Source organism: Eschrichtius robustus, chromosome X (assembly GCF_028021215.1).
Source record: "Eschrichtius robustus isolate mEscRob2 chromosome X, mEscRob2.pri, whole genome shotgun sequence".
NCBI lineage: Eukaryota > Metazoa > Chordata > Mammalia > Artiodactyla > Eschrichtiidae > Eschrichtius > Eschrichtius robustus.
This window is the reverse complement of record NC_090845.1, coordinates 117712204-117724715: the sequence shown is the minus strand read 5'-3', so window position 1 is coordinate 117724715 and position 12512 is coordinate 117712204.

Here is a 12512-nt window from a genome sequence, read left to right as displayed (position 1 = left end):
CAATAGATGAATGGATAAAGAAGATATATGGAATGGAATATTACTCAGCCATAAAAAAGAATAAAATCTTGCCATTCGTGACAACATGAAGGGACTTAGAAGGTATTATGCTAAATGAAATAAGTCAGAGAAAGACAAATACTGTATGATTTCACTTATATGTGGAATCTAAAAAACAAAACCAATGAACAAACATAACAAAACAGAAATAGAGATACGGATGCGGAGGACAAACAGGTGGTTTCCAGAGGAGATGGGGGTCGGGGGAGGAGAGAAATAGGTGAGGGAGATTAAGAGGTACAAACTTCCAGTTGCAAAATAAATGAGTCACAGGGATGAAATGTACAGTGTGGGGAATATATTCAATAATAATGCAATACCTTTGTATGGTGACAGATGGTAACTTGACTTATCATGGTGATCATTTTGAAATGTATAGAAATATCAAATCACTAGGTTGTGTAACAAGAACTAGCATAGTGTTGTAGGTCAATTATACTTCAAAAACAAACAAACAAACTCATAGAAAAAGAGATCAGATTTGTGGTTACCCTAGACAATGGGTAGGGGGAAGAGAAATTGGATGAAGGTGGTCCAAAAGGTACAAACTTCCAGTTATAAGATAAACAAGTACTAGTGATGTAATGTACAACATGATCAATAGAATTAACATAGCTGTATGTTATATATGAAAGCTGTTAAGAGGGTAAATCCTAAGAGTTCTGATCACAAGGAAAAAGCATTGTTTTTCTATTTCTTTAATGTTATATCTATATGAGACGATGGATGTTCACTAAACTTACTGTGGTCATCATTTCATGATGTACGTAAGTCACATCATTATGCTGTACACTTTAAACTTATACAGTGAGAAATGTCAATTATATCTCAATAAAACTGGAAGAAGAAAAAGACTATTTCCTTTTCATCTTCTGCATAGTTTTTCTATCCATTATCAAAAGTGAGGTATTGAAATCTTCAATTATTATTGTTGAATTGTCTAATTTCTTGTTTCACTTATGGCAGTTTTTGCTTCATGTATTTTGGGGCTCTGTAGTAGGTGTATATGTTTATACTTCATATATGATTTTTTTTTAAATTTTATTTATCTTTGGCTTCATTGGGTCTTTGTTGCTGCGCACGGGCTTTCTCTAGTCGCGGCGAGCAGGGGCTACTCTTCATTGCAGTGCGCGGGCTTCTCCTTGCAGTGGCTTCTCCTGTTGCGGAGCATGAGCTCTAGGCATGCGGGCTTCAGTAGTTGTGGCACGCGGGCTCTAGAGCGCAGGATTAGTATTTGTGGTGCAAAGACTTAGTTGCTCCGCAGCATGTGGGATCTTCCCGGACCAGGGCTCAAACCCGTGTCCCCTGCGTTGGCAGGCGGATTCTCAACCACTGTGCCACCAGGGAAGCCCTTCATATATGATCTTGATGGAATGACTCTTTTATCGATATAAAATGTCCTTCTTTGTGTCTAGTAATGATTTTGTCTTGGTGTCTACTTTGTCTGATATTAGTATAGCCACTCCAGCTTTCTTATGGTTGCTATTTGCATGATGTATCTTTTTCCATCCTTTGACTTTTATCATATTTGTATCTTTAAATCCAAAGTGTGACTCCTCTAGTAGGCAGCATATAGTAGGATCTTGTTTTCTTTTATCAAGACTGACATTCTCTGCCTTTTGATTGGCTTGTTTAATCCATTCACTTTTGATTTTATTATTGATATAGTTGGACTTTCATTGATATTTCCGGTTTTGTTTACTATATACATTTGACCTTTGAACAACATGGGTTTGAACTGTGTGGGTCCACTTATACAAGGATTTTTTTCAATAAACGCATATACTACAGTACTACACAATCCCTGGTTGGTTGAATCCGCCGATGCAGAACTGTGGATACAGAGGAACTGCACATATGGAGGGCTGACTATAAATTATACTCGGATTTTCGACTGCAGAGGTGGGAGAGTTGGCGCCCCATGTTGTTCAAGGGTCAACTGTAACCTCATGCCTTTTATATTCCTCTATTCTTCCTTTACTACTTTCTTCTGCATTAAGTATTTTCTAGTGTAACAATTTAATACTTTTAATGATTTTTTTATCCTGCTTTTAAAGTTGCTTTCTTAGTGGTTGCTCTAGGGCTTCTCATGTACATCTGAACTTACCAGAATCTACTTTACATTTATACTAACTTAATTCCAGCAACATATAGAAGTATTATACTCCTATATGGCTCTGTTCCCTCTTCCCCATTTTGTGCTATTATTGTTATACATATCACATCTATATATGTTGCAAACCCAAACATGCAATGTTACAATTATTACTTTATATAATTTTATGTCTAGCATAGAAGCTGAGAAAAGAAAAGAGACAGGGACTACCTTGGTGGTCCAGTGGTTAAGACTGCGCTCCCAAAGCAGGGGGCCTGGGTTTGATCCCTGGTCAGGGAACTAGATCCCACATGCCACAACTAAGAGCCTGCATGCCGCAACTAAAAAAAGATCCTAAAAAAAGATCCAACATGTGGCAACTAAGACCAGGCACAGCCAAATTAATTAATTAATTAACATTTTAAAAAGAAAAGAGACAAAGTATATATTTATAGAGTTTGTTACATTTACCTTCTTATTTGCTGTTTCTAGTCCTCTTCATTTGTTCTGTGGATTTGAGTAACCACCTGGTATCATTTCCTAACCCCAATACAACTTGCCCCCGCCCACCTCCTTTGTGCTCTTATTGTCAAATGTATTACGTTTTTACATGTTACAGGCACAACAATACAATTATACACATATTGCTTAATACAGTTGCTTTTTAAATTAATGAAGAGAAGAAAGGAGATGAAATATGGATTTGTACTGTCTTTTATAGTTACTTAATTACCTTTACTAGGGCTCTTTTTTTTTTTTTTCATGTAGATTCAGATTACCTTCTGGGGTCACTTGCTTTCAGTCCGAAGAACTTCCTTTAGTATTTCTTGTAAGGTGAGCCTGCTAGACTATATCCTAAGTGATAAAACAAAACAAATTTGATAGAATTGAACATTTCTCTGGCCATAACGGAATAAAACTAGAAACCAAGATAACAACAACAAAAGAAAAACTTCCAAGCTCTTTAGAAATTCAGCAACAGATTTCCCTATAATCCATGAGTCAGAGAAAATCTGAAGGTAAATTAGAAGATATTTTAAATGAATTACAATGAAAAATACAATGTATCAAAATCTGTGGGATGTAGCTAAAGCAGGCTAAAAGAGAAACACCTCTTCAAGTCTTTTCTCCATTTTTCTGCCGCCTTCATAATTATTTGTACAAATTCTTTATATATTTTGGATAAAAGCAAGCCCTTTGTCAGTTCTATAATATACAAACATCATTTCCCACTTTGTGCTTTGCTTTTTACTCTCTTAATCAACAGAATCTCTTAAATTTAATGGAGTCCAGTTTATGAACTTTTTCCTTTTTAAAAAATATTTTGTAAAACTTGGTAAAAATTTTTGTGAAATTTATTTTATAAAATAATTTGTCAATTTAATTTTATACATTAATAATGATTTCTAAAAAATAACATGAAAATCAAAGTTCAGTGTCTGTAAAGGTTTATGTGAACAGAGGCACACCTATTCCTTTCCACATTGTTTATTTTATGGTTAATGCCTTTGGTCTTCTTCAAGAAATCACTAATTTTGCCAAGGTCATAAAGATATTCTTCTTTGCTTTCTTGTAGAAGTTTTGTTGATGTATCATTCTCATTTAGATCCACAATATGTCTGGACTATTCTTGACCCTTTGCTTTTCCATATAAATATTATAATCAATGTGTCAATTTCTTAGTGGAATAAAAGCAACCTGTTGGGATTTTGATCACATTGAGTTTATGGATCAGTTTGGGGGGGAATTGACATCTTTACCATATTGAGTTTTGTAATCCATAAACAAGGTATATCACTCTATTTTTTATCTTTTAAAAAATTTTCTCAATATTTTTTAGTTTTCAGTTTAAAGCTCTTGGGCATCTTTTGTTAGATTTATTCCTAGTTGTTTGATGTTGTTGATACTAATGTAAACGGTATCTTTAAAAATTTCATTTCATATTTACTTGATGCTATTATATAGAAATACTCTTGATTTTTTATATTTTTTAGATATAAACTATCAGGTAGCTTTGCGAAATTTGCTTATTAATTCTAATAGATTTTCTGCAGATTCTTTTGGAGTTTTTTTTTTTTTTTAGTGCAACTCATGTTGTTGTAAATAATGACAGTTTTCTTTCTTCCTTTCCTACCATATACTTTTTTAAAAATTTATTTATTTATTTATTTATTTTTTGGCTGTGTTGGGTCTTCGTTTCTGTGCGAGGGCTTTCTCTAGTTGCGGCAAGCGGGGGCCACTCTTCATCGCGGTGCGCGGGCCTCTCACTGTCGCGGCCTCTCCCGTTGCGGAGCACAGGCTCCAGACGCGCAGGCTCAGTAATTGTGGCTCAACGGGCCCAGTTGCTCCGCGGCATGTGGGATCTTCCCAGACCAGGGCTCGCACCGGTGTCCCCTGCATTGGCAGGCAGATTCTCAACCACTGCGCCACCAGGGACGCCCCGTACACTCTTTATTGCTTTTTCCTGTGTTATTGCCACTGGACTCCAGGCTTTGTTGAATAGAAGTCGTGATAACAGACTTCCTTGTCTCAGTCCTGATCTCAGGGAGAAAATTTTCAATAATTCATCATTAAGCATCATGTTTGATCTAGGGGTCTTTTTTTGTAGGTACACTTTATATGATTAAAAGAGTTCCTTTCTATTACTAATGTGCTATGAGTGGTTTTTTCCTAATCATGAATGAATGTTGTATTTTTAAAGATTTGCTCTCCATCTATCAGATTGTTCTTACTGTGGCTGTGGATTTGTCTATTTCACCTTTTAGTTCCAACAATTTTTGCTTTTTATCTATTATGGGTGCATATGGCTTTAGAATTTGTAATATTCTCCTAGTCATTTGATTCTTTTATTTTTACAAAATATTCTTCTCTATCTCTGATCATGCTTTGTCTGGTATTAGTACAGCTCCATCAGCTTTCTAGTTGTTAGTGACTGCAGGATATATCTTTTTTCATTCTTTAACTTTCAATTTATATTTAAGGTGTATCTTTTGTAAGCTGTATGTAGTTGAGTTTTATTTTTATCCAGTCTGACAATTTTGACCTTTTGATTGGTATATTTAGTCCATTCACTTTTTAAAAATTATTGAGATATAATTCACATACTACACAATTCGCCCATTTAAACTGTACAATTCAATGGCTTTTAGTATATTCATAGAGTTGTGCAACCTTTACCACAATCAATTTTTGAACATTTTCATCACTGGTCCACTCAATTTTAATGAAATTAGAAATATGTTTGGATTTTTACCTCCCACTGTTTTTCTTCTGTTTGATTCAGCTGTTTTATGTTCCCTTCTCTTTCCTTTTTTGCTTTCTTTTACATTAATCTTTGTTGTTGTTATTCAGATTTTCTCTTCTATTAGCTTGTTGCTAGTACATTCTTTTTTTTTGGCTGCATTGGGTCAAAGGAATTGAAATCAGTGTCTCCAAGAGATAGCTACAACCCCATGTTCATTGCAGCATTGCTCACAATAGCCAAGATAAGGAAACGACCTGAATGTCCTTCATCAGGTGAATGGATAAACAAAATGTCACATTTTCCTTATCCATTCATTGGATATTCATTGAAATGGAATATCATTTAGCCATAAAAAGAAGGAAATCCTGCCATTTTCAACAACATGGATGAATCTGGAGGGCATTATGCTAAGTGAAATAAGCCAGACAGAGAAAGACAAATATTGTATGGTATCACTTACATATGGAATCTTTTTTTTAATAGATCTTTATTGGAGTATAATTGCTTCACAATACTGTGTTAGTTTCTGTTGCACAACAAAGCGAATCAGCCATATGCATACACGTGTCCCCATATCCTCCCTCTTGAGCCTCCCTCCCACCCTCCCTATCCCTCCCCTCTAGGTCAGCACAAAGCACAGAGCCGATCTCCCTGTGCTATGCTGCTGGTTTCCACCAGCCAACTATTTTACATTCGGTAGTGTATATATGTCGGAATCTTTTTTAAAAATCTGATTTCAAAGAGACAGAAAACAGAATGGTGGTTGCCAAAGCTTTGCAGGAGGGGAAAATGGGGTGATACAAGTCAAAGGGTACATATTTTCAGTTATAAGAAGAATACGTTCTGGGGATCTAATATAGAGCATGGTTACTATAGTTAATAATACAATATTGTACACTTGAAAGACGCTGAGAGCATTGTCACCACACACACAAAAAAAGGTAACTGTGATAACTATGTAAAGTGAAGGGATGTGTTAATTATCTTGATCTTGGTGTCATTCTACAATGATATATATGTATATATATATATATATATATATAAAATCATCACATTCTACACTTTATTTTTTTATAAATTTATGTATTTATTTATTTAGTTTTGGCTGCGTTGGGTCTTGGTTGCTTGTGCACGGGCTTTCTCTAGTTGTGGCGAGTGGGGGGGCTACTCTTCGTTGCGGTGCGTGGGCTTCTCATTGCGGTGGCTTCTCTTGTTGCGGAGTACGGGCTCTAGGCATACGGGCTTCAGTAGTTGTGGCTCGCGGGCTCTAGAGCACAGGCTCAGTAGTTGTGGTGCACGGGCTTAGTTGCTCTGCAGCATGTGGGATCTTCCCGGACCAGGGCTCAAACCCATGTCCCCTGCATTGGCAGGTGGATTCTTAACCACTGGACCACCAGGGAAGTCCCCACTTGTACATTCTTTTGTCATTCTTTTAGTGGTTGCCTTAGAGGTTACACGTACATCCTTGACTTATTGCAGCCTAATACAAATTATTTCTTTTCTACTTTACCAATAATGTTATAATCCGAAGGTTCTTTAACTCCATTTACACTCCCGTTTTGCATTATTGTATTCATACTTTAAAAAAGGAACTTAATTAATACACATAATTGCAAATTTCAGAGATAGGCTAACTTCAGGTATGGGTGGATCCAGGATCTTAAATCCAAAATAAACTTCTGTCCATCTATCATCTCTGATTCCTTCTGCTCTGGATTCATTTCAGATAGGCCATCCCACTGTTATATTAAGCCTTGGAATCTCAAGGCTTGCAACCTGCTGCTTAGCAACCCCAGTGGAAAAAAATGCCTATACCATAATACTTCCAGCTAAAGTTTCAGGGTTGGTGCTTGCTGGTTTGTTATGGGCTCCTCTTTGGTCATATACCCCTCACTCAACCAATCATCATGGTATTTTATTGGCCACATCTGTATGACATGCCTAACCCTGAAGTTAGAGATTGGAATGAACCCCACCCAAACTCCATGGTGTTGTTATGCATTTTGTTTATTTTTTAAAAATATTTATTATTTATTTATTTTATCTATTTTGGGCTGCGTCAGGTCTTAGTTGCGAAATGTGGAATCTTCGTTGAGGCATGTGGGATCTTTCATTGTGGCGGGTAGGTTTCTCTCTAGTTGTGGCACGCAGGCTCCAGGGCGCGTGGGGTCTGTAGTTGTGGTGCGGGGATTCCAGAGCCCATGGGCTCTGTAGTTTGCCACACTCAGGCTCTAGTTGAGGCACATGAGCTCAGTAGCTGAGGCGCGTGGGCTTAGTTGCCCTGCGACATGTAGGATCTTAGTTCCCTGACCAGGAATTGAACGCGTGTCCCCTGCATTGCAAGGTGGATTCTTTACCACTGGACCACCAGGGAAGTCCCTGTCATGCATTTTAATTCTCTATATATTTTAAACCATACTAAGCATTGCTGTTACTGTTTTGTACAATTAAATCGATCTGTTTTTACTCACATATTTACTTGTCCATAGCTCTTCATTCTTTCCTGTGTTTTTAGTATCCATCTGAGATTGTTTCCTTCTGCCTAAAGAATTCCCTTTAGTGTAGGCTTGCTGACTATAAATTCACTCAGACTTTGTCTGACATAAGTATGGTACCTTCATTTTTCAAGAATATTTTCACTGGTTGTGGATTTTTGCTTTTGCAAGTCATTTTCTTTTACACTATAATAACACCACTGTGTTTTGGCTTCTATGGTTTCTGCTGAGAAGTCAGGGGTTTTTTTAAATGCAATATTTTATTTGCAAATTGTATAATTAAAATGGCATGGTGTTTACACTTTTTCATGCACCACCAATTTGGAACTGAAACTTTCCCCTCAAAATGTGTTGTTTATTTATTTACTTACTATTTATTTATTTTTGGCTGTGTTGGGTCTTCGTTTCTGTGCGAGGGCTTTCTCTAGCTGCGGCGAGCAGGGGCCACTCTTCATCGCGGTGCGCGGGCCTCTCACTATCGCGGCCTCTCCTGTTGCGGAGCACAGGCTCCAGACGCGCAGGCTCAGTAGTTGTGGCTCACGGGCCTAGTTGCTCCGCGGCATGTGGGATCCTCCCAGACCAGGGCTCGAACCCATGTCCCCTGCATTGGCAGGCAGATTCTCAACCACTGCGCCACCAGGGAAGCCCCCTTAAAATGTATTATTGTTTATAAATGCACTCAGGATTGAATATCTGTATTTTTTTAAGTGTCACATAGTACATTGCTTTCGCGTGTTGGGGCAATATACTTCCATTTATAGAGATTTGAATTTATAAATCCAATTTTTCAAGTTCTTTGAAATGAAATGCTTTAAGTATGTATCTCTAAATGCACTGTGTGTGTCTCTGTGTATGTTTGTTTTATTCAGTTTTTTCTTAGATGTCTTCTTCTGACCTCAGATTTTGCTTACTCAAAAGCATCATCTACCATTTCATTTTCAACTTTCCACATCACAACTCATCCAGTCACCCAGGACTGAAACTTGGAAATCACCTTGGAATCCTTCCCTTCCTCCATCTATTTATATTATATCAAAGAATAAAGGAAGCAGGCAACAGCAATACATCAGGAGAGATGCTTATGTTTTAACTATTTATATTGAAATGTGTAGAATGGGACTATGTAATAAAGCAAACGACGTAAGATGTGAATGTAAATCGGTATTTCGAATTGTCTTCTTGAGAATTAGAAAAACTTTTGCCTGACTTTCTGTTGCATCTGATTAGAGTGTCTCAGTCTTCACCTTGAAATAGAGATGAAGATGTGCTTATATTGGGAGGATGGGAAACCTCTGCTCTGCCGTTTTCTTTGTTTGTGCTTGCATTATTAGCATTCACTTCAACCCATGGCTTCTTTGCAAAGATCTTCTGAACCAGTTTGTCCATATATTAAAGTTGGTTTAGCTCAAATTAGATAACATTATGCATAAATATATTTAACCCTCCACAGGTAAACTGCAAAATTAAAAGGCTAAGAAATGCGGGAGAGCACCGCTGCAAGTCATTTGCTTTGTGGAACTCCCTTCTTACCCACGAATCTTCCAGGCCTTGTTTGTGACCAGCTGATATATGGATCCAGGGAAGGTGCTGATGTCAATTTGCATATTACACATTAGTGAAGCTGACTTTTAGAAATTTCTTTGGATTAAAAACTACTGTTACAAGTTCTAATATTCTCTTACGGTACCCCATGGAGTATCTTGCACCTCCCCTAGGGATATACACCCCACTGGGGATCATTACAATCTACTGTCCTGTAATGATGACTCATAAATAGCAGAGAGGAACCTCACCACAGTCAGGCAAATGACAGTCTGTATTTTTCTGCCTCCTTCCTATCTCAACCCTAAAGTTCTCATTGCAGAAGAGGGAAGAGAGACAAGAGAGAAGGAAACCCCCTACTCTGCTCTAGACCCATGTTGGGAACTCTGCCCTGAGAAAAGAGAGCTTTGAATGAAATCAAAGGCTAAAGCTTAGAAATCAGCACGACTGAATCTTAATTGCTAAAATGAAACTCTGCTACTCATTGAAGGGGTTAGAAACTGGTAGGATTGGACCAAGATGTCATTGAGACAAGTAAAAAGTGGGAAAGGGAAGTTCAACCCCGTAGAATGCTCACCACATAAAAGAAAAAAAAATCCTAAGGAAATGTCATATTTTGAGACTTCAGAGGTATCCAGTTGTGGACAAGTCCAAAAAGCAGAGAATGAAGGAACTACGGAGAAAACTGGGCCAGGCTAGTGGAAGGAGGCACGGAAGCAGTATCACTGTGGGGTGTGACACAGGCCTTCCAGATGGATCGTGTAGGTAGTCTTGCCAAGAGCCATGGCCAGCCTCGCATAAATGAGTGGTGGGGGTCATCTAACATCCCAAGCACAACTTCAAAGGTGGGGACATATTGGTTTGGATCTGGGCTCTGCCATTTCCACTTTAAGCATGTTGCTTATCCTCCTTAAGCCTCAATTTCCCCAGCTGTAAAATGGGAATGATAATAGTACTGGTTTTATAGGGTTGCTATTGGGGTAAATAAAGGTAAACTGGCACATAGCAAGTGCTCCAATAAATGGCGTGGTGATGACGATGATGGCCCTAACTGCTCTTTCTAGCTGGGGAGTTCCCTCTTGGCACTGAGCAGTGTCAGCCTGGAGGATGGGATGATGCAGGCAAAATGAAGCTGTTCTTCCTTTTTGTGTGTGGTTATTCTCAGGTTTTTTTGTTCTACTGTGTTGCTGAAGTTTCTCAAGTGGACTCCAGAGCTCTCCCAGAGCTGTTTTTGTTTGTGATTAGCTGTCTAACTGTTGATCTGTACAGGAGGATGGATCCTGGGGTCTCCTACTCCACCACCTTGAGTCTTTATTACAGCTTCCAAGTCGCTGGTGAAATTCTCCATCTTATCATCTATTTTCTCTCACACATTAATCACCGTTATTTTAGAGTCCTTGTCTGTTAACTCAGATTTGTAGATCCTCTGTGGGTCTGTTTCTACAGTCTGTTTTTTTCTCATGGCACACTTAGTAATTTTTAGTTAAATGCTGGACATTGTATATAAAAACTGTAGAGACTCTGACTCCTGCTGATGTTCTTTTCCTTCAGAAAGTGTCCATCCTCTTCTCTGCTAGGCAGATAGAATGGATAATCAATCATTTTAGCCCAAGCAGAGACTGAGCTGATTAAGGGTGGTTTGCAGTTTGCTAATGCTTTGGTTCTCCCTTGTTTCTAGAGCATAGCCCTCCAGGGCCTGCGACATTAACCAGGGCCCTCCCCCTGGATAGTCCTTAATGCTGATCTTTGCCTCTTGAGAACCAGGAGACTCTAGAAAACTCTGCTTTGATTTTAAGAGGTTTTTCTCTTTTTAGCTTCTCACCCCGTGTGGCATTCTCTTCAATGGTCTTCACACTTTCACTCTTTCTTCCCCCACCCAATTTATTCGCCACCTTGCTTCCAGATTGATTATAAAATAAACACTTATGTCATCACGTGATTCCCCTGCTTAAAATCAAACACTTCTATAACCTTAGCATAGTTTACAAGGTTCTTCATGATTGTGATCCGGATGACTGTTTCCACCTTCGAAAAAAGGTATTCCTCTGCTTTCACTCTCTAGTCTAGCTGTACCACATTATTCGTATTTCCTGAAATAATCCAGCTTTCTTTTCCTTCCTGGCTTTTGAACGTGTTAGTCTCTCTGCTGTGAATCCATGTCCCTACCCTTTTCTCCAAACTTATTACTTATCCCTTAAAATTCAATTCGTATGTCAATTCCTCGAAGATTTCTATGGCCCTGCCTTCCCTACCTCTGCTCACCCCACTGTGCATCCTTAATTGGGTTAAGGTTAGTTTTCTCTCCTCTGAGTTTCACAGAACTCAGTGGTTTGCCTTTATCATAGCACTTTTCACATTGCAATATAAATACCTTCTCAACTGTTTTTCTCATTTGACTATAAACTCCATGAGGGCAAGAACGCTGCCCATCATGTTTACCACCATAGTCTCAAAGCTTAACCCATATGGTACTCAGTTAAGGTTTACTGATTGAATGAAAACTGGAAGGCAAGGACACATATGCAAGGAAAAATATACAAGAGGGTGTCACAGTTCATGATGAATAATGACAAGAAGGGGCTCTAGTGAGCTGAGACTTGCAATAAATGTTGAAAACAACAACAAAAAAACAAAGAAACAAAAAACCCCTCTTAGGGAATTTATAGTCAGAGAAGAAGGAGAAGGAAGATTAAGAAAGGTATACACCTGGTGCTTAGGGCTAATGTTGCAATTTGATGGATGACGTAGAAGAGGAATACCTCTTCAACTCTTACTGTGGTTCTTTCTTCTCTGATTGAGGAATTGTTGAAGAAAAGAGGTGTTCAGCAGGAGTGGAAGTAGGCAAAGTAGCCTGGAGGAATAAATGTGGACATTAGAACTAGACAACAGTGTGATGAATCCTGACTCTGACATTTACTACTGTGTGGCCTTGGTTGAGTCAGATAAATAATTCTCAGAGCCTCAGTTTTTCCCATATGTAAAATGAGGATATACCTAGTGGGCAAGGTAAGAGTCTGAATAATAAATGTTATCTGTTTGATGGTTAATATACTATAGAGCTTTCCCCCCAAAGAGA